The sequence below is a fragment of the Halictus rubicundus genome, chromosome 9 (assembly GCF_050948215.1).
Source record: "Halictus rubicundus isolate RS-2024b chromosome 9, iyHalRubi1_principal, whole genome shotgun sequence".
In the NCBI taxonomy this organism is placed as follows: domain Eukaryota; kingdom Metazoa; phylum Arthropoda; class Insecta; order Hymenoptera; family Halictidae; genus Halictus; species Halictus rubicundus.
Genome location: NC_135157.1, coordinates 15,201,289 through 15,224,131, shown reverse-complemented (window position 1 = coordinate 15,224,131; position 22,843 = coordinate 15,201,289). Strand labels below are relative to the sequence as shown.

General features: G+C 44.3%; 1 protein-coding gene across 1 annotated transcript in view; it reads left to right on the top strand.

Moving 5' to 3' along the window:
* LOC143357061 (uncharacterized) overlaps window positions 1–22,843 on the top strand; it is a 434,090-nt gene that overhangs the window by 392,158 nt on the left and 19,089 nt on the right. The gene's annotated exons all lie outside the window — the stretch shown is intronic.

The window sequence follows — 22,843 nt, the reverse complement described above, 5'->3', positions numbered from 1 at the left end:
ATCAGAATATTCCTTCGTGAATATTGTACACACTCTTCTTGGCTAAATTTTACTTCAGGAGACCAGAAATTGTTAACTTTTTTTTATGTAATTCTGTAGATTTAGGAGAGAAAATGCCGAAAGTCCAAGTTTTAATCCTAGGAGATAAGTAGTTCGAAAGTTATGCGTGTGTGATTTTTGGCGTTGTTGACAGGTAAGTTCGCCGCCATATTGGTATGTACTTAGAGATCGTCCAATGAGCGGAGCCTCCTGGAGGTTGTTCTATGATTGCAAATCTACCTTATCGACATCAGCAAGTGCTTCTGCTGCCATCTAGCGGTTCCGCTCGTTAAACCACCTGCGACGGTGAGTACATACCAACATGGCGGCGCCCTTACCTGTCAAGAACGCTTAAAATCGCTCGACTTTACACATGTATAACTTTTGCACTACTGATCTCCTACGATTAAAACTTGAATTTTCGGAATTTTCTCGCCAAAATCTGCAGGATTACACGAAAAGAGTTAGAAATTTCTGGTTTCCTGAAGTACAGTTTAACTATCTTTCTTCTAAGAAAATATTGTACCTGTAATTGCTACAGGAATTCAAGAGAAAGAAATATAGAACTATGAACAACATTTTTCCCCAATGAGAAGAGTTATGATTATTATGAAATACCCGTAGCGATTCACTTTATTTTTCTCTGTGAAAACACGGACCACTTTCATCTCCAGTTTAAATATCCCATTCGTAGTTTGCCACCCGAGATCTCAATAAAACAAACGCGTCAGTAACGTTTGTTATCATTCTACTCTTTTGTACACAACCAAAGGAAAATCTTGTTCATACGGTAATAATTTCGTGTTATACCTGCCGAAATCTCAATGAACAGGCCTTTCGGTAACATTTAACAACGCTCGCATACGACCACGACTACAATAAAATCCCTGAAGCGGTATAAATTGAATAACAACGTTGTGACAACAACGGAAGCGCTACATCCCGTCGACCACATTATTCTCATTACTTTACACGTTAATTTATGAGTAGGAATATCGCTCGTTTTGTTCGTTGGCTGCCTCCCTTTTAATAATTTTAACGAGTACGCGCGGCAAAGGGAACGTTGTTTATTGTCGTCGTTATTTTTGACAATCGTTCGCTGCGACGTGGTATAAAACAGCGTAAACGGGAACGAAATAATTACACTTTGACTTCCGTTACTTCTGAAATTGTCCCCCGGTGCCATTGGCTCTCGAATTTGTCTATTGACGCACGCTATTGTTCGTTGTTTCAGCGAGGCTGCCGCGTTAAGCTCGATCAGTTGTACCGCTTAAAACAGAAAAAAAGAGGGAGGGAGAGGAGAGAGAGAGAGAGTACTCTTTCGTGTCACCGTGTTTTCACGGAGAGAGGGGTTCATGCTGGTTGGATTGCGTGACGGGGGCGAATAAAAAAAAAAATCCGACCAGTGTTTACAAAAAGTTTCGATTGCACTTGGCCACCGCGTCATCGGCTATTAAAGCATGTGTCAATAACAGCAGAGCGCGGGAGCATCGGTGAAACGGGACTCCACTTCGCAATTTCATATTGTCTCCTATTTTCGATGGAAAAGCCACTAAACGAATATTCTATGTCTGTAGGATTTGACGTCGCGCTGATGATATCGTTTCCCTAATGAATTCATCCTACCGTCCCAGCCACAGCTCGACCGCTCTGCGGAAGGCTCCCAAAAATTTTCTATTTTGCCACAGAATTGCACACGTGACCATTACTATGCAATTTCTATTCATCTACACCGTCCCGCGGAATTAAAGGATCGCCGAATTGCGAACAAAAATTTGGAGATCTTCGAACTCCTGCAACTTTGTGTAAAAAAATTGTACAATATTCTAGCTGCGCTCATTTTACAGAGAAAAGTCTCTATTTGTACACTGTCTACCTTAGAACCTTTCTCTGTAAGTTCCCCGTTTGTTATAAAATAAAATAAGCAACTCAAGTTATTTTTCTTCCTTTCGACAATACTACAAACGCAAACGACTCTACGGAATTGACAGAATTTTTTCCCTGAACAATTTCAACGCGAGCTTATAGAGGGAAGTCTCCTCTTTCGAATGACCCCTCGAAAGTCGATCTGTGATTTTTATTCACGGCTCTGTAACAAATTTAGTCAGCAGAATCTAGATTGAAGAGCAAGCAAGTAGAACAGGTTTCTATAGGGCCAGACAAGAATTGGACAGGCCTGAAATTAAATGGAATTAGAATAAAATACAATATTAACAGAAAATAACAGTGAGTGGAATAAAGACGACCATGTGTAGGGACTAGCTATGTTGAAACAAATAGACTAGGCTAGCCTATGATCGGACGAGTGGAATGATCAACTATTTTTCATCGATTATTTTATCATCTATTTTAATCATTTTATTTTGTTTCTACGAAGAACGACTCGTTGACCATTCGAAGAAGACAGTCTCGCCACCGATCAATTGGCTTTTAAAAGAACAGAATGTGATCATTACGTGCGATCACAACGGCGATAAGATAAGCATTGACATAACAGAAATTCGGCCGAACCGGCTGCTATCAGAATGTTAATCTTTATAATCACACGCTGCCGTCGACCTAATCTCGTGTAGCAACAAACAGAATTCCGCGCCCGACTCAAAGGAAGCAACGCTAACATTTGCGAATTATGGAATATTAAATTAGTTAACTGTTCAGAGGGATTACCTACAGGGGGTTGTCTGTCAGGTTGGCGGAATGAAATCGATTTGCAGTTGCGAAGCGACCAGCCGTCTGCGAGCTCTCGTTTTCGACCACTCGAATCATCTCCCGTAAAGGATTACGTAAATACGTAAGATTCGCCGGAAGAAATCGAAAAGAGAGAGAGAGAGAGAGAGAGAGAGAGAGAGAGGGAGAGAGAGAGAGGAAAACAGAGAGCTGTCTGTCGTATCCAATAGGACGGAACATTTGCATGCAGGAGCCGGGGGATCGCAAACAGACGGAGAGAGAGATCAAAGAGCCCTTGATCCGCGCTTGATCGTTTGCCTTCGGAAGCGTCGTTAATCAAATAAAACGTTGCCGCGTCTCTTTTAAGCGTCGCCGAGCCACGCGAAGCATCGAAAGGGATCGGTATCGGCGCTCCCGGAACCTGCGAACACCCGTAAACATCTTCAGAACCTGTTCGAGGCGAGGTTCGAATCGAGTTTTCTGATTGCCAGCCCTGTGACGGGTCGAACAATCCGACCTTTGGCGCCCGGACGGTCAGTGTTGGTTCGCTGCGGTTGCTTTTCATCTAACCAATTCACTTACACCGCGGTGAAGCATGACAATGACCGGGAATTTCATTCTGCGGTGTCTAACGACGATCTAGACGCGGGATTAAATCCTTCAAATTGAAGGAATATAACGATGCAATGAGATTCATGTCATTCTTCGGCAAAGAGTCAATCGACGGTATGCATAGCAAGTACCGTTGAACCCAACTTGGAATAAAAATTTCTGTACAATGCTGAATCGTGTCCGAACATACTGCAAAAGGTTTCATACCTGTACGTTGTTTAGTTCTCCTGTAATAAATTCCTAAAGACCTAATTTTTGTATGATTTCCTAGATATGTGCTTGTAAAGACAAGTGCATAGTGTGCAAAGTTTGTGGGATTCATGAGAGATGCGATGAACAGTCTTGGAACAAAAATTAGCCTATAATAAGGAATGTTGTACGAGTATATTTCAAGAAGTTTCACAGCGCTAGATCATTTTGTGCTCCTGCAATAAATTCCCGAAGATGATCCACTTTGGAACGCCTCGCTGTAAACATGTCCTTAAGCAATCTGGTATAGTGGTGTGAAAAATTCGATAAATTGGCAAGGTGCGCAATGGACAGTCTCGAGACAAAAATTAGCCTATAATAAGGAATGTTGTACGAGCATATTCCGAAAAGATTCGTCTTTCTACGTCGCTTGGTTCGGCCACAATAAATTCCCAAAAACGATCCACTTCAGGTTCGACGCGAAGGCGCCCTTAAATTCGCTCAGCTCGTGTGCTTCCACGTTCGGGAGAAGTCCGCAAATTCGCAAGCCGCTGGCGGAGCCGGTAATCGTGCACGTAGCCGTCTGCCTTCAACTTCGACTTGAACCTTCGATAGCGTCCGAGGGTAACGAGGGTACGATAAGATCGGACCGTGAAGAATTAGAGGGTGCAGGTCGTTGTGTGCACCGCGGGGCCGCCCTCTCGGCTTGTTAGACGTAAAAAGATATAGAACCGTGGATCTTATAGAGAAGACGGTCGGGCAAAAAGATATTCGATTGTATCCGAGGGCGAAACAAAACGGGAAAGGGAGAGAAAAGAACTGGAGGGAAGGATCGAGTGAGTGAGAGTGAAAGATAGAGAGAAAGAGAAAGAGAAAGAGAAAGAGAAAGAGAAAACGAAAGCAAGGGAATGGGATCCGAGGCTTGTTTTCGAGTTTTCCCCTTTTTCTTTTGCCGGGGCGCGCGTTCCCCTTTAACGAACTTTCCTAACGTTCTCTGTTTGCGCGGCCGAAATTTAATTTCTGCGGAGCTCGTCCAATCGCGGCGCCGCGCAGGAATTGAAACCAGAAAAGAGAACGATGGCGGCTGCCGGCCTCTCTCGATCTGACGGTAATTCGATTTCGTTGAACGTCGAACAAAATACATTGTCCTCGGACGGTTACCTTCCCGGCTGCACAAGTATTACATCTATTTCACTGTTTGCCCCCCTTCCACCTCCTCTCTCTCTCTCTCTCTCTCCCTCCCTTCCGCCCTCCGAACCCCCTCGTCCGTCTTTCGTACCCATTCCACGAGCCGTATCAGTTTCTCCGCGAGGCGTTTAGGTTTCACGATGGATCGTCGAGGAAAGTGACTGAGAGAGGCGGCGAGATTGAAGAATACGATCGACGGGGATCCCCGCGAAATCTCCCGGATCTGTTCACTCGTTGCTGCAGAATCTCTGGCTGAATGTAATTCTATGTTTCTTGTTCCTTTTTGTTGGGAGATTGTTGTATGCGCGGGAGACGCCCAGGGATTTTCTGGTTTAATTGGCGGGGGTTGATTTCGGAGGGGTTTTGGGGGTTGAAACGGTGTACTCGGGGGTGGAGATATTCCTTCAGAAAATGAGTAGTGCAATTTAAAACGGTGAAAACACTTTAAAAGTATTAATATATTACTTTCGCTGCGTTAAAATTGTTAGTGAAAAATATAAATGTATATTCATGTGTCTCGCAACTGATGCACAAAAGTTTTTATTCCGCGTCAACATCCGGGGTCCAATAATCAGAATAACAGAGCTTCATTTTACTCTGTAATCTCCGGATAAATTTGTAACAATACTAACACCAATTTCGTGAACTTCAGTTAAAGTAACGTAATTGTTATTTATAAATCCATTATCGAAACACCAGTCGGAATTAAAAATCTGTATTAAACGAGAAAAAAATCGCGGAATATTCTACGATCACCTAATTCCCAATTACACTCTAATCCCCGAGCAGCCGGTAGCCGGGACGATCTAAGAAACACCGGGGCGCACGCTCGGGCGCAATGTGGCTCGTCGGGCAGGCTTCATTGAAAAACAGAGTGGCAATTCCGCAGAGTAGAAGGCGCAAAATGAAAAGAGCATTTCATGGACTGCCGCGCTTTTCGCGGCGCCTCGTTGTGAATTCTTCAGCGTCTCATTACGCCGGGTTTCCGCGTGAAAGAACATTACACAAAGTGCCCAGCCCGGCGCGGCGCGGCTCGGCTCGGCTCCGCTCCGCTCGGGCTCCGCAGCCTTTAAATACGGCCCGGAGACCGTGGCCGCATCTCCGACGGAATTTCACGCGGCCGGATGTAAAAGGGGGTCTGTCGTTCCATAATTGATGAAAATTCGGCCCGGGGACCGAGCTCTCCTCTCTTTCGCCGATTACACAGCGTTATCGCGTTCCGCGGCGTGTTAACGCGCGCTAAATGCACGCTCCGCTGCGAATTTCACCGCGAGAGCGTTCCCGCGTAACGTCCTTATCTCAGGACTCGTGATTTTTACGCTAAATAAATATCTGCGTCGTTTCTGCTCCGATCGCTGGAAATGGGAATTCAGAGTTGCTTCTTTTCTTACGATAATTCCCAGCGTTGACAAAATTTTCTTCACACTTCACGTCATGTAGCATGATGAAGTTTAGCGTTCGGTATAGTTAAAGGATATCACGAGGATCGCTATCAGCCACAGTCTTTTGTATTCGCCGATCGATCGCAGGCCTTTTTACACTAGGATAATCTGGGTTCAGGATTGCCTGGCGATCCTATCACGCACCACGTGACTCATTTTCTTCCGGCGCTCGCCGCGTAACCGAAGCCAGCCCTCTCTCGCACACGAGGGATCAACGTAACATCGATCCTTGGTTTTGTTTCGGTGCAATCGCAAAAACAATGGCTCGTCCGTGGTCCCTTGTGCTTCCCTGTTTTTTTTTCGTTTCGTTTCGTTCCGTTTCGTTTCGTTTTGTTTCGCTATACCGGCGCCCGCGCAAACGGAAATCGATGCATATCGGACGACGTTTTCTTGCATTGTAAAAAACGGAAAACCGAAGGGGGCGAGTCTCGATAATCCGGCTTTCGGGACGGGTTCTCGGTGATCCGCACCGGAGCACGGATCTGATAACGTTTTTCCCTCGATGAAGGAGTTATGCGTATCACGAAATAACCCTTCCGCTGTCCAGCGGGTCGCTGAACTTTCAGACAGAATTTCTATTCTTGAATTTGCTCCGAAACGAAGGGTCCAAATCGGTCTGGACTTGTGATTTTTGTTTACGAAGAAGGAAATAGATATTGTGCTTAAAAGTTATCTTGCTTTTCTCAGATAAGGCGCAATCGTTAAAAAGTTTATCAGCCTTGTAGCAGTATAAAATAATATTTATCTCTCGTTATCTGAAAGAATATTTCAAAATATTCTGGAACAAGAATGAACCGAAAAGTAAATTACAGAACACTGAAAGTATATGTATTTTTACAATTTGCACTTGCAGTGATGGCATTTTTCATTTATGTCTCTAAAATCGCGTTCCAAGCGCAAACAAGAAAGATTTAATTTTCGTTTAACAAATACTCAACAAAAGGGCTGGATAAAATAGTCTTGCGTTTATAAATACCCTTGTAGCTGTACGCGGAATTCTTGTAACGATTAAAATTACCTGTGCAGACTGCCATAATGATCCAAAGGCAACGCTCACAAAGCTTCCGGCGGGCAAGACCAACTGCCAGCCGGTTGCAATAAACCAATTTAAAGTGCTTCCAGACCAAAGTAGTTCTTATTAACGAGTTCCCAAGGGTACCGTGTTCCTCGAACAACGCCCCAAGACCAGGATACGATTCCTTCGACGAACAATTAACGCGATATTAGCAACTCTTTAATCCGTGGCTCGTCTGAGATCTGCGATGGACCTGGGCCTCGAGACGCGCCGATTAATAATGCAACCGAGACTCGCTTTTGCTACTTGCTACTAGCTATGAGAATCTTCCCCCCTCCCTCTTTCTCTTTCTCTCTCTCTTTGAGAGTTTACTCTCCGCCGTCTTCCCGTTCCAGCATTAATTATGCTCTGACGACTTCCGTTTATTGCTTTATCGTCGCGAAAAAAGGAAGCAGGCTACTTCGCCCAGATTTTACATCGGATAAAACTTCGGCTCTTCGTCTTGTCTGGAGACGCGGCCACGCTTAACGAACCGTCGGGAAGAAACATGGCCATCAGGAACGAACATCAGGCGAGAGGAACGATCCTGGAGGAGCCTGCAAATTTTCTTCCGAATTTGTTTCGTTGCGGGGTTTCAAGCTACAACTCCTACTCGAAAGCAAAAATTCTGTTATTACTGGAATCAGTGGATTCTCTGACCAGCAAGAATTTTTGTAATGTTTATTTGAGGCAATCGATTGGACGAGAGCACGCTCGAGTGTATGTTGCATTCCTCCCTTTCAGTTTTAATTTTTGGGCGATTTAAAATAATAATTTCGTGCTTTCAATTTTTATAAATTTTTATTCCTGGCAATTTTTAGTTGAAAATACGCTGCAGTGTGCATTAGACACTCATCTTTAAACATAGCTAGAGTATGTTTTCTACGTTCGGCCAAAAGAAAATAGTGGCCCTACGCGATCTATGGACCCGAGGACCGGGCTTAGATCAAGACTTTGCTGTGTACCTTCGGGAACAGTATAGTGAGCGCGTTGAAGACGTCTAGCACTGTCAGCGCGATTGTTTAAGGTGGCTTTATTTCGTCTGAATTGAGCAGGATCGGAGGACGTTGCGTTCGGGACAAGTTTTATTTTCGAATAATACGATCGAACGGGGTATTACGCAAATAAATGGCGGTTCCTCGAATCGTCCGGAATTAAATGGTGAATGGCGGAGGGGTTCGAAGGGGGAGGGTGCGGTAGGAGGTATTGCAGGGAAAAGTCTTATTTACGATTCAGCCGGGGCTCTATAGGAAGAGAGACTTAACTTCTTTTCGCATCAGCCACTCCGCGGGAGCGATGGGAAAGAGTCTTCAGGCGAGATTTGTCCCGCGGGCCGGCCAACCTGCGAGCCAGAGACGCCTAACTTCAGACTTTTGCATCCTAATTGGATGATCCGAGTTCAAAAGTTTGCCCCGCCCGTTACCTGAAGACAGAGAGTAGCAGCAGTTTGTTGTATCCTCCTCGAAGTCTGGCTGACGGGTCCCGACGACGTCCCGCCGAAAAACTTTCCGATTCACTTTGGACCGAATGGAACGACTGGTTGTCGACCATGCGTTTCATACCTGGTGTCCCGAGAATAATCGACCCCTGTCTACAACCTGGCTCGTTTGTATATGAAGCAGTAACTTCACTCTTCAATTTCTATTTATTTTTCCCTATCAACGGTGTAAAAATTAACAACGATTATGAAAACAGGGACTCCGATACGTATTCCAGAATTTTTTAGGTTTTTTTAAAACCTAGAAAATCATTTTATATTTAATTCACTGAAGCCTACTGATGGAACTATTCGATCTGGGTATGTACGAAGATAGTGTTCTAAATGGTCGGATATTTTCGGGACACCCTATGCATGGGTATAATCGAGCGAAACGTTCCATTGCATTTTCTCCCAGTCGATCGTCGTCACGATTGTTCCTGTGGAAACGCGGGAACTACAAACTGGGCCATGCGTTATACTACGTTAATTATATATTATATGTGTCCTGACCGTGCCCCCGTTTCTGAAACAGTTTGCTACCAGGTCGATGGTTGCATAGCTGTAACTTCTTTCCAGTCTCAAAATATAATGCACTCTTCGTTCCTGAAACATCATAATCATTTCATCATTATTATTGCACAAGTTTAACGATCAAACGGCTATTCGTATCAAAACCTTTCGGTGAAACTCGCGAATGCAAATTGCAAGTGGAAGTGGCCTGCACTGGTCAGACATAGCGTCAGTCGTACGTACAAAAATAGGATTAAAAATTTATTAACTGTGAATGTATCAGTGAAATACCGGATTTAGACAGCGTTAACTTCAGCAATGTTAATAATGTTAAGAATAAAAAATTCTAAAATTTCTTAACAGTTATAGTTTCTTTTCTAACACTAAAACTTTACGTCATGATCAGGACTCTGTGAACGAAGGTGACGCTCCATGCCGAGCAATAAATTGTTTGAAGAACTGGAAGACGAACATTTTGAAACTCGTCAACCCGTTGAAATTAGTATTAATCAAGGAACTGTCTACTGGAGTAGATTTGGATTAAACCACTGAAGATCATAAGGTGTTAGGAACAAGATCGAGGAGCGCAAATGTTTCAGACGCAATAATTCAAAGGCAGAAATTGCGAGCATTAGGCGGAGCAGTGCATTAGAGAAGAAACGGCGCCTGAAGTTTTTATAATTGCGCGACGTTGGCTCGTTTCTCTTTCAGACTGTGCAGCGAGAGTAGTGTCGTAGACGTTTTCGGAGAAGGTAAAAGTGAGAGGGACGAAGGGAGATGGGTAGGAGAGGAAAGTCGTCGTACATCATCCTCGCGTTTCACCGTCGGCCCTCGATTTACGTGGTGTTAAATATCCCCCGGCGACGCGACCCGTTTTTCCTTAACGCGTGTGCGCCGCTAAGAGGGTACGAAGCACCGTCGAGAAGGCGGATGGCGGAGGGGGTGCGGGGGGATGAAAAAAGGGGGAACAAGGTCTCAATTAGCCCTGTTAGGATCGTAAGTTACGCCCCGGCACCGGGAAAAACTTTCGACTGATTTACGAACTCATTGCTCTTCGTCGGGCTTACAAAATAGCTGTTGCGCCCCGTCGAACCGGCAGGGACAATGATTTATGCTTTCTCGCGGGAGAAGCTGGATTTAGTTGCGCCTGCAACGCGTATCGGAGAGCCTAGAACCTTCATATGCGAGACTCCTCGATTAGAATTGGAATCCATCTTGATTTTTCCTGTCACGTGTCACAAATTGAGTCGCCTCTAAAGTCGTGGACAAAATTTTTGCCTCTCATTGAATCCACCGCGTACTTGAAGACTGAAGAGCTTCCCCTTCACAACGAGCCTTGGAAAATCGATGTACGATTTTTCAAAAAATTACAACAATTGGAAATCATAGAAATTGCTATGACAATTCCCGTACGTTCCGGAGGAAGGAGAAAAGGACTGAAAATAAGGGTGCAGAGACGACGAGGAGCGTCGCGACGCCGATGAGTCCTCTCCGGTGACCGCGCGAGAGGATTACGGCCGCCGGTACAGTTTAATCCACCGCGAAACGGCCGGGATACGTTATTAATAATTGTGTAATCCGTTTAGCTATGCCGTGTCCCCGGGCTCGGCTCGGACTTGATAACGAAAGAGATCCGGCCGCGGCGCGCACTGGAATCTGTAAATACCCGCGTGTTATGCAAATCAGAAGCATCCGTACACAGGGAGAATCCCATTGCAGGGTGTACACGGGCCACGGATATAGCGAGCCGAGGCTTCGCTGCTCGCCGCTGTAAGCCGAAACCGGAATAAGCATGTAAAGTAGAGGCTGCGAGCAGGTGACACGGCTGCGCCATCACCGTGACACAACCGAATGTTCCTGGCTTGTGCAAGGTGAAACACGCCTAGCGAATGCTGCCGCCGCTGACGAACCAGCGCGCGGGTCGCCCTGTCTGCATTTTTCTCGGTTTCGGTTGCACTCGATTCTCGCGAATTTTCTGCTGTAATGGGCACCAGCCGAAAGAAAAAGCTCGCAGCCAATGGCAACTTGAAAATTTTTCACTCCATATTCAATCAAATCAATTTTTAACCAGTTAAGCGTGTTCGACGTGTATACACGTCAATCCGAAACTCTATTCAGGTGCGGTTAACGTTAACGAATTGTTAATTTCTTGTCGAATAAAAATGTAATTCTTTCTCATTTAGCTTGACAAGGGCTTTGGCTTTTATAATAGCCGCATTTAACCTGCGTTCGACGTGTATATTCGTCGTTGCTTGATTTTCATTCCGCGCCGTGAGGGATGTTTCACATTAACCCTTTGCACTCGAGTGGTGACTCTGAAGCACCATTAGAAATCATTGTGGTATTACTTCAAAGAAATTACGAGAAATTTTACAAAATGTTTGTTACATTACAAAATTTGTATTTAACAGATCCCTAAACATTTAAATATTACACGTGGAAATCGGATCACTTTCGTATGAATAAAATGAAAATATTCTAAGACGGAAGAAAAATTTAGTTTCAGAATGAAAATAGCGCCGAGTGCGAAGGGTAAAACTCCACGCTTAACTGGCTAAGGTACCTGTGCTCGCACGAACGTCTGCAATCGAACAACAGGAGTTTTTGGCAGCATCGCTGAAGAATCGAAAATCAATTGACGAGAGTCGGCGTGTTTGCGGAAACGAGAAAAAAGTCGAGAAAAAATTCCTCGCGTCGAACAACTGGAGTTTCCTTCGGAAAGGGAATCGAAGTCGTTTGAGGGCGCTGCGCTTGCTAGGACGTGCAAATACGAGGACGACAGGTCGGCATAAGCCGAAAAGGAAATACGCCATCAGTTTTCAATCTCGCGGCCGTAACTCCGTCGGCGAATTTACGGGCGCGGGAAGATTTGCTCGAGTCGTCGTAAATTTCTCTGGCTCTGGATCGGCTGCGCAAGGTCCGACGAATTTTTTCCACACAACAGGCACGTATTCGCGAGAGCGGAAGCCGACGGCGGCGTCGGCGTCGGCATGGGGATGATCGCGGGCATCGACTATACTTATCACGTGCCGACACTTCCGGCACCGGCGGTCTGCGAATTTTAAAAGCCGGGCCTCGCGCGCCGCGTAAATTTCCCCGGTAGATTACCCGGCCTTTTCGCGCGTAAAACTAGAGATTAAAATCATAGTGTTCCCTCCGCTCCGGACCCTGCTCGAGCGAGCGGAACGCCGACCCCTGATATTATCGAAGATAACCCGAAGAATCCCGCGCGCGTTTAACTGCGAGGCTTGCCCACGGGGAACCGTAAACAGCCGCGGTTCCGTGAGCCGTGTTCGACTCGAACTTCGTATAAACAAAAGGCGAGTTACGAGGGCGTTGGATACATGTGTCGGTGAGGGAGACCTGTCTCACTCGAATGGGAATTTATTGGTAGGCTGGGATCTTCCGCGTTTGCACGGCGGAGTGCTACGGTGTGTGGGAGTTTGAAAATTTTGAGCGTCGATTTCGCTTCAGCTCTTAATTGATGTAGCGGAGTGAGGTGTCCGATCTTGTTTCCACTGAACAGGGCAATTTTAGTTGCTTCTGAGCTTAGAATTTAATGTGTGCTTTAAACCTTTGCAAGGTTTGCTTTAATTTGAACTCCCAAATGCTGAAGTAAATTTTGATTTGTCCATATTTGTTTCCGTGGTATAGAGAAATGTTTCTGATTTCTTCAGAACTTGGAGTTTGGTTCAAGATCGTTGGACATTGTTGAAGTAGCTGTCGTGAACAACAATGTCTATCATTTGTAACATATTGTGACGTTTTCGCATCGTTTATAAGATCAATAAGCCTTTTATCTACCCGTGCACCGGATAGTAGAAACAAACAGATTCCTTCGTATCGGAAATGTAGAAATAATTAATATCGCGGACACTCGACGTTAAGTCAACAACACTGGAGAGCAATCGTCTTTATAAAGAATGAGATAAGGATACATAAATGTTGCGATCGAAATAACAATCCACTTTGAAATTTCGATTCAAGATATGTTTAGTATACGAAAAAGAAATTAATTTCGTCAGGTGATTGATTAGAATACTGTGCGATAGAGGCGTGGATATATATCGATCAGTGCACGATACCACTCTCTTAATTGTGCTATTTATCAGAAGTAGTTGACAGTTACAGGATTTTTAAACAAGCAAGTTTTGTAATCTTTGTTTCAGAAAGGATTCGAGAAACGGAGATAAAACTATCGGAACATTTAATACGGTTTTTTGCAGTTTTCAGCGATGCGCTTGTTTGTGCTATGCACAGAAAATTAAACAAGATAGGAGCTTATCGATACCGCTCTCAGAACACATCTGATACGAAAATAAACACGATAAACTCGTGGATTAGGCAGTCGGAAGGAAAAAATCTCGACGAATAGAAAACAGCTTTGAAACTCCAATATCAGTAATTAAGTTGCGGATAAAAATGTCTATAAAAATATTAACGGACTTTCAACGGTTTAATCTAATAATAAGAACGATCTAAATAGGAATAGCCATTGAAACTAATTGAGGGTATTAAATGGCTATTACAGGCATTAAGTGTTCACAGTAAATGGCTATATATAATAATGTTCCATATTCACACAGACTAAAAATTAAAATGCAATCAAATAAAAAATTTTATCGTCCTCGAATCATCGTACACTTCTCCTCCAAAGTAGATACAAAATTTTTATCTCGAATCTCTGCTTAGAGATTTTCCAGCCAAGTCACTTCAAATTAGTGCAATTTGGGAGTGGTCCCAAAGGGGGAGTGAAAGTCGAACGATATTAAAAAGCAAGCAACAAATTCGATAATGGACGAGAATGACGAACAAAGAGGGCAAAGAGGGAGGCGTAGGACAGAGGAGAAAGGTAAATCGAGGGAGGAAGGGCGAAAGCCTCGAGGGGAGGTTCAGGATGCGAGAACAAGGGGGTAGTTTCCTAATCAGCTTACTTCCGTGGCTCACACCTTTTGTGCCTCGGACCGGTCCCTGGATTAAAGCATTGTCGCTGCTGGTTATTATGTCGCGAAATACGAATGAGCGGCGCGCGGCTGCCCGGGCAAAGTACACAACAATAACATGTGGTTCCATGCAGATAAACTGCACCATCCGAAACAATGCCGCTGCAAAAGGACTCGTTCGAGCCTCCGGGGGACTGCCGTGAAGATACACGCTGTCAGGCTTCAACAGAAACTACCTTCTAATCAGAAAATTGCGAAAGAATTTCCCATAAAGCGCATACTCGACCAACAGAAACACCTTCCAAAAAAAAAACTGGAAAAAAAGCTTCATTTCTTTCTGAGAAAATATTTACAATTTTGGGACTCTAAAATACAAATTGTTAAGCCAGGCTAGACTCCTTTTTACAGCGTTCATTTGCTGCTTTCAATGTTCGATAAATATTTTTCTAACTCTAAATGTTTGCTACAGAAATAATTTTCACTACTCAACTAAAGATTGAAAAACATGCCTGTATTTTGTCCGTAACGATTTCGGCACTTGTCACAATGGAAAAAATTCTCGATCCAACAGATATTTCGTTAAAGTGAAAAATGGTTCGTACATGCAATTTAGGTTGAGGACGAAACGGAAAGTTGAAAGTAAATTTTATAGTAAAAGAACGGGGGCTTTTGTTTAACAGAAATCCTCTTTCCCCTCGCGTCTAGGACCAATTTCGAATCTCCTCCACGGCGTAAGACACTGCAGCATCCTCCTCTCTGTCATCTCGTGGCATTTCTCAAGCTCTACTACCCCGTGGCACCGGTGGAACACGAATCCTTCATTTCTCACGAGTTGCAGGAGCGCGACGATATATCAGGGCATCATACCTGTAATTTATAAAGTCGGGAGCAGGAGGTTACCGGCGTAACCCTTCACGAATTCACGGTGAGCACGCGATCGGCTTGCCAGGGGCTTGTCGCCGCCTGCATTTCTAATCAGCCGCGAGTGGAAAGGTTCCCGTGCATCCTGACAGGACTCGGAATCGTGTCCTGTGAATCCTGACGGGACTCGGAATCGAGTCCTAACGAGCGATCACACAAAGAAAAGTTAAAAATTTCTGGTTTCCATATGTGAAGTGACTCCTTTTTTACTGTTAGAAACTCATTACCTGAAGGTATGGACAATGTGAATGAAAATTATTTGCTAGAATAAAAAATGTAATTGTAACGTTCATATCATTGTACTTTTAATTATCAACATATACATCAATATACACAGAAAAATATAAAGCCAATTAGAACAAAAAATTAAAGAAAGAAAGTTCTTCCATCCAATATATTGACAATATTATACAATTTACCTGTCAGTTCATAATTTGTGCATTACAAAATAATGGCGACCACTTAGCCCCCGAAAAAGAGAAAAAAAATGTTTCCTTATTAATGACGTTGATACACGCGCTTTCGGGCTTCCTCGTTAAAGCCGAATGATGATTATTGCATTTTGAAGCAGTGCCGATCGATCCTTCGCGTTACACGTGTTGCGTGCCGGTGCCTTGTTTACAATTAATTAATCTCGCGTATTAATTGACGTTCAATAAACTTTCTCCCCGCATGTTCGCTTACGTGAACCTACAGAACTCACCGTGGAATTATTTTCAAGTTGTTACCCTGTGTCGAATTTCCGACCTGACGTGATCCGTGTTTTTCTGGGACACCCTGTGTAACGGAAAGAGGTGGCTTCAAACGTTTTCGATCCTTTTTGCGGAAATTACGGTACATCGAAGCGTTGCTCTTGATTTCGTAAAAGTTGAAGTGCTTTCTGAGTGGCTGTAATTTAAACTTCGATGGAACGGCAGATTGGATTACGCTTAAACGTTGGATTCCCCCGGTCCTGCGCGACATTTTGCTAATAATGGACGTGAGCTGGATAATGCTACGACAATCTGCGAGCGTGGGTAATAAATAATTATATCTTCGACGGTTTACAGCCTCCCATTACCTTTCACAGCGTAACGTCCAAGTCGCGCATTATCGGGTCTTTCTTCGTCGCAATTTATCCTAATGGTTTATTGTTCAACCCGCCATCTGATCGTAATTTGTTTACCGCGATTCGCGAGTCCTTTCAACTCCGTAAATAACCGTTTATCTGTTCATCAAAGTCTGTCGTTCGTTATCGGCAGTTTTCGAGTCCTCCCCTTCGTCGCAATTTATAGTAATAGGTTTTTAATTGTTATTACGAGTTGCAAATTCTTGATATTCTCTTGCTGGCTACGAGATGCATAAATTAATTTCACATCAACTGGTTGTGTACGCGAGTTAAAAACTGGACACTAAAATCTTAATTATGAACCAATTTATTTCCGAATATATAAACGTTCAAATTTCGTTAACAGCGCACGAGGGTTAATTACATGCTGCTTTCTTCAAATTTGAGAGAAGATTGTGTTACAGGGGATTGATAAGATTGAGATGTTCCGATTTTTACAAATTAATTCGCATCTTCATCATTTCTATGAATTATTGATCCACGCTGGAGTCCAACAAGGACAAAATCATTTTTGACATCAGAATCTTGAAGACGTCGGTAACTGTTCGCAAACTTCAAGGTAAATAAGGCATCAAGGCGGTCCTCGAGAGCCAGTGAAAGACCCGCTGCATCCTTTAAGAGCTTCAGTGGCCGTTGAAGATTCTTCAAGTACTCTGTTAGTCCACGGTGACAGTTTTAAGTGGCAGAATGGTTGATAGAGCTTGTGGAAACTTCCTCATTATTTTCCCAAGTATTGGCTATTCTATATTAATCGGTCCTGAATAAAAATCTTAGACATTTCAAAAATTATCAATTTACACTGAAGACTAAACGACTGCAACTTTAGCTTGGTACTAAAGGATTCAAATTGAAATTCAAGACTGAAAAACTTCAATTTAGACCAAAGTCTGAAGTATTTCAATTTGGACTCAGGACTGAAAGATTCCAACTGAAACGTACGATCAAAATTGAAACTGCAAGCCTGACATTACGGCATAGAATTGAACTAAAAATTCCCATCTGAAAATGTCCCGCACTATCAAAACCAGCACGAAACCTCGTCAATTCCACCGTCTATCCCATCGACCAGCGACGATCCAAATTCACCGTAGACGTTCCTCAGCGTGAAACGAGATTCTGAAGGAAGGACAGCGACGAAGGGCGCTTTCCCTTCGGAAAAGGGGACAGTCCCTCGGCAAACGAAATCTACGCGAGAGGCGGCGGCGCACAGTGGCATGCATATCCGATTGTGGCGGCGAAAGAAAGCGAGTATCGAAGGATCTCTGCGGCGATAGGTGGTCGATCGAAATTTCATTTCGTCGCCAAAGACGTCGGGAGGACTTTCGGAGGACCGTGCGCCCTGCAAGGAGCCTTGCTGTGTGTTACCGGTGTGCTGCTGCTGCCGCTGCTGTTGCTGCCTTCTTGCGAGCCCGTTCAAACTTTAATGCATGCGAGAAGGTCGGCTTGTTTGCTCTCGAGAAAATTGCTCCCGTAGAACCGGGTGTATCGAGGTGAAATGTGATTTCGTAGGTGACCCAAGGGATCCCTTCCTGGGAGCCACGACCTCGGACGCCTTGTCGAACGAGCGTTGCACCGATGCACCACGGAAGCATCCCCGGAAACCGACTCGGTGCTTCCCAGCCGATGCTACACGATTTTTCTGAAATTTAAATCGGCCAGCTCCTTTATTAAAATTTTCTAACGCTTTTTATCTCAAAATAAGAAAATCGCTGTCTCCTCGGCCGGTCCCAAGCCGTCGCCTTATAACGAAAGACAATTGTAGTGAAATGTCGGCCTGGGTCAGAAATGACACCGGCACAGGGCTAGCAGTCCAAGGAGTCCGAGGGTTAATTCAGTCGAGTGGCGTCCCGTAGTGTCGCGACGCCGTCGTCGGGACCGTGAAAATCGGTTTGACGTCCCGGCGTTTCGCGAGGCAATGCGACGCGATAATATCATAATCCGGCGGTGTTAAGGACGGATTATCGATGCGCCTTTGCGCCGCGTGCGCGCAGACATACACGCGGCCGGCCCCGATAACGAGCAAACTTTCGGCCCCGGCCACTCCACCGGAGCAATTATGCTCGTATTCCTCGTCGAGTTACATTAATTAACGTCGACTGCGCGCCGCGCGGGGAGGCCGCGCCGGCCGCTGTAACTCGCGGCCGAAGAGGATGCTCGAGGAGGCCCTTTATGGGGGTGACCCGCGTGTTTATAACGATTACGGTGAATACGGGATACGCCGCCCATAATGAACATCGATACTTCATCCTGCTCCGCGTTTTATTGCGAACACGATGCTCGGCGCGGCTCTGCGACCGAGCAGCAGACGGCGCACATTGCTGTCGCTTCGAAACAGTCAGTTCTCGAACATTATTATTAATTAACACGGTTCTCGGGTAGTTATTCAATAGTATTTGGTGATAATTCATTTTTTGGGCACACATAATTTTTTGGAAACATGAAACTTTAAACTTTTCTCGTGTAATCCTGTAAATTTTGGCGAGGAAGTGCCGAAAGTCCAAGTTTTAATGATAGGAATTCACTGGTTCAAAAGTTAGGCGTGTTTAAAGTTGAGCGGTTTTAAGCGTTTTTGACAGGTAAGGACGCCGCCATGTTGGCATGCACTCAGCGGCGCGCGTCGTCTAACGAGTGGAACCGCTAGGAGGCAGCAGAAGCACGTGATGTCGATAACGTAGATTTGCAATGATCTCCGCTCATTGGACGATATCTGGGTACGTACCAATATGGCGGCGCCCTTGCCTGTAATGAATGCTGAAAATCGCATACATTTACACAGGTATAATTATTGAACTGTTGATTCCCTAGGATTAAAACTTGGTTTATCGGAATTTTGTCGCCAAAATCTACGGGATTACATAGAAAGAGTTAAGAATTTGTGGTTTCGTGAGATAAAGTTTAGCGGAATTATTTTTGGTTGGGGAGAGTTAGGAACGAATTCGTGGTTGGTGATAGCAGCCTGATACTCGCACAGTGGCAAGATGGCGTCGAGGAAAGTCGACGCCTTGCAAACATAGAACGGCCTGGTGTGCACACGACGCGCTGTTTGGCGACGGCCGGATGCACGAGGGTAGCAGACCACATCACTCGTCGGCCCAACCGGATGTCCCGACATTGAAATACATGCGAGCCCGTGCTCCGGTGGTTGCTAACCCCGGTACGTTTACTCCTGCTCGCCTCTTTCGTGCTGACTGCGGCCAACTGGCAATCTTGTTTCTTCCTCGTCATCGAATTACATCCACGCTGCGAACTTTCAACCCTTTGTCACAAATAAACTACACGTCACTTCAAAATTTAAAACATCCTCGTGTCTGACACGGTTTCGGTGATCGCACGTCAGAATTGCACAGTTCAAAATAAATTCAACGCAACACGGAACAATGTACTGCGGACCTTTATGAAAAATAAAATTGTCCTGTCTGATTTCATAATCATTTTGCTACATTGAAAATAAAATAATAATATTCTTGGATTTTTAAAATCTTTTACAATCTTTGATCTTTCTTATGAATGTCTGTTTCTTGATTTTTACTAAAATACATGTTACTTTATTGGTTAGACCTTCTGAATAAAAATTTCTGCAGTTTTATCGAATTTGTCGATACGAAAACATGAACTTTGAACATTTCCGCGAGCAGTCGATTATCAGAAATGGAGGTACAGGAGATTCGATTCCGAATTTTCTCTCGGCCGTTGCATCCTTTCCCGGGAACGTCATTTATTCGTTTAGAGGCGCATTAGTCTCAGTCTCCGGGCTCGCGTCGTTCGGATAATGGGCCCGAGTGCGAAAATTGATGGCTGCTCTCTTCCCCGGGTGTTTCGCGAAAGTGCGCCGAAAGGGTCGCGCGCGGCGATAAAAATATTGTCGGCCTGCCGGGGGATTCTTCTTTTCAGCCGGCAAACATATTTTCACAGTCGCGTGTCCGCGTTTTCCGGCGGTGCACGCGAATGCAGAATGCCCGGGCAAACGATGTATCGTGGGAAAATGGATTGTTAGTTTGTTGGGTTCGTGACAGTCGAATGTTGTTCCGGAATTGCTTTTTGTTGAGCTTAGCGTCGGTGACAGCGGTATGCCTGGGAATTGTTTACAAAATCCAGAGAGCCGGCTCTCCCAGCGGAACATGGAATTGATGTTTGGTGAACAGCGAAAGGGATTAATAGAAAATTGTGATTCGCTATTACCGGGCTGGGGGATTTCCTGGGCGGGACTTGCGAATTTTCTGGGGCTTTGCAAATAACATTTCTTGGAATATCAGTCTCGTTGTGTATATGGTGGAACGAATAAAATTATTATCTACTTGTTATTATTTTCTATTTGCGAAAATCTTGATAAAATTCGTAAATCTGAAACATTTGAAAAAGAGATTTGATGCTTTCAAGTTGTTTTGAAGTCCCGAGAGTGTCTTTTTAAATATCTCTATCGCGATTATCGAAAGAACAATTGATAATCTTGATGATCTTGATCGTTCATCGACAATATTTATTTCCCTCCGCCGTTATCCTCTTTTCATTTTGCTCCTTATCTGACGCACGATAAGCTAGATTGAGGATTATTAAGGAGATACAGGTAATTGCTAATCTCTCTCAATCGGATTTTAAACCGAATGGAGCACAAAAATTTTCGAAAATATAGCGACACAAAAATCTATACAAATTAGGATACATGTAATCTTCAAGTCCATTGTAGTTTCAATTCCGAAAAAATTTATTAAATTCCGTACAGATGTTTGAACCTAAAATTGCAAAATTTTCACGAAAATAGACCATCGCCAATTTCTCGCCCATATTATAATATAGAAAAATGGTTCGAAGAGAAAAACAGTTAAAAGTGTAGTCTTTACCCTTTAAGATGAGCCTAGTAAAGACACTCTAACCTCTCCCACACCCAATTCAGCCGAAACCCTCGGCAAAGCCCGTCACGGGAAAATAAATAAAAAAATCCCCGCTCGCTATAGACGCGATAGAGCATCATGGCAGCTACTCTAGCGCGTCAAATTTCATCGAAAGGCTGATCCGCGTCTCGGGGGTGTTTCATCGCGTCGCTATCAATAAGGTTTTCGGCTAGAAGAGCCCTGAACGAGGATACGGAGGGTAGGCGTTCGAACAGAAGATGAAAACAGACTCGAGGAGGGAAGTTTCCTTTAGGAAACGCTGGTGAGACAAAGCTGGCGCCCGGAGGAGGCAGGGCGAGGGTCAAAGAGAAGGAGGACCGAGCCGGGAATCCAATCGCAATAGAGTTAAGTGTTCGAGAGTAAAACCTAGCCGAGGCACGACCTCGATTACTCGCGGAGGATTTGTTACGGGCGCCTTCTCCGTGGAATAGGTCCCGCTGCTCGTCCCACGGTTTCGATTCCCGTGAAAGCCGGCCGAAAGATCGCTTCGTCTCCTTCTCGTTGTGGACCCGGTTTTTCCAGCCGACGGTTTTCTTTCGGCCATCAAACGGAAAGGGGTATCCGATTGGCTCGGTCACGTTTGCCCGATTCCCGTCATCAGATTACGCCTCGTGGAACAGATTTTTTGGGGCCATTTGCCATCCACGATTTGTCCAACCGTGACCGGGACCAGCATCTTCTCACCTGCTTCATTCTTTCAGATTTTTATACACCGCTCGAAACGTTCCTCGAAAATTATGCTTCAATTCGGACCATGGATACTTTTCTCATTTTCTCAGAAATGTAGTGGCTTGATATAGTTTATTATTTTTTGTACAATTTTCACGTAGACTTGTTTCCCTTATTTATTATTCATTTCTTTAAATTTGAATTGGTACGTACCAGTTACCCGGATTTTACGATTAATTTACAAGTAGCATTAACAAACGTTACACATGCACATTACAAACGTAAAGTGTCAGTACGGATTTCAGTGAAATAATAAAGTTAGTAGAAATTAGATTCGACTAATTGCGTTCATAAATCTGCATCAAACACGAACGCATAACCGAGCTGCAGCTTTCGCGTTTTGCAGCACCTAGACACAGAAAATGGATTAATTTCTACCGGAATGGTATGTACGATTGAAACTAATAAACGTGCAAGTAAACATTTTTAATAATTGTCCTGAAAATTCTGAGTAATCAATAATCCCAGAACGTTACAAAGGAATGCGTCGAAGAACAATGCTTTTACTTCAAAAAGCTTTGTTCTAAAAGATTGTACAATTCGCTAGAAACAAATGGTGAGCCGACCGGAGGACAATCAAGCTCAATGTCTAGTGATCGATCGACTAATTTCGCCAACACCAATCGATATGCAGATTCTCGAACGATAGATAAAGAGGCCGTCGATAAGCGGTCGTTCGATTTTGTATTATTGCCGGACGCTGTGTAATCTTGTTTGCATGTCGATAACAGGCTGTCAGAAGACACAAGGCCGACGGGGATTAAACGAACGGAATGTATCAGTGGTTTATCGTTTACCGCCGAATCTTTAAGGTCGATCGAATTGACGTGATGTGGTGTTACGTGGTGTGGTATTACGTGATTACCGTCCGTATCGGGGACATTGATCTCGCGTTTCACTTGGCTACAATAGGTATTCCCGTGAACGATCTGCTAGAGCAGCTCTATTTTTGGATGCACGTGGACGCTTGCGATGAGTAATAATTATCTGGAAAACCTGTACGCAGTTCTCGAGGACTGAAAAGTTTCGATTGGACGCTCGAGTTTGTTTCGTGGAACTAGACTCGGTGATT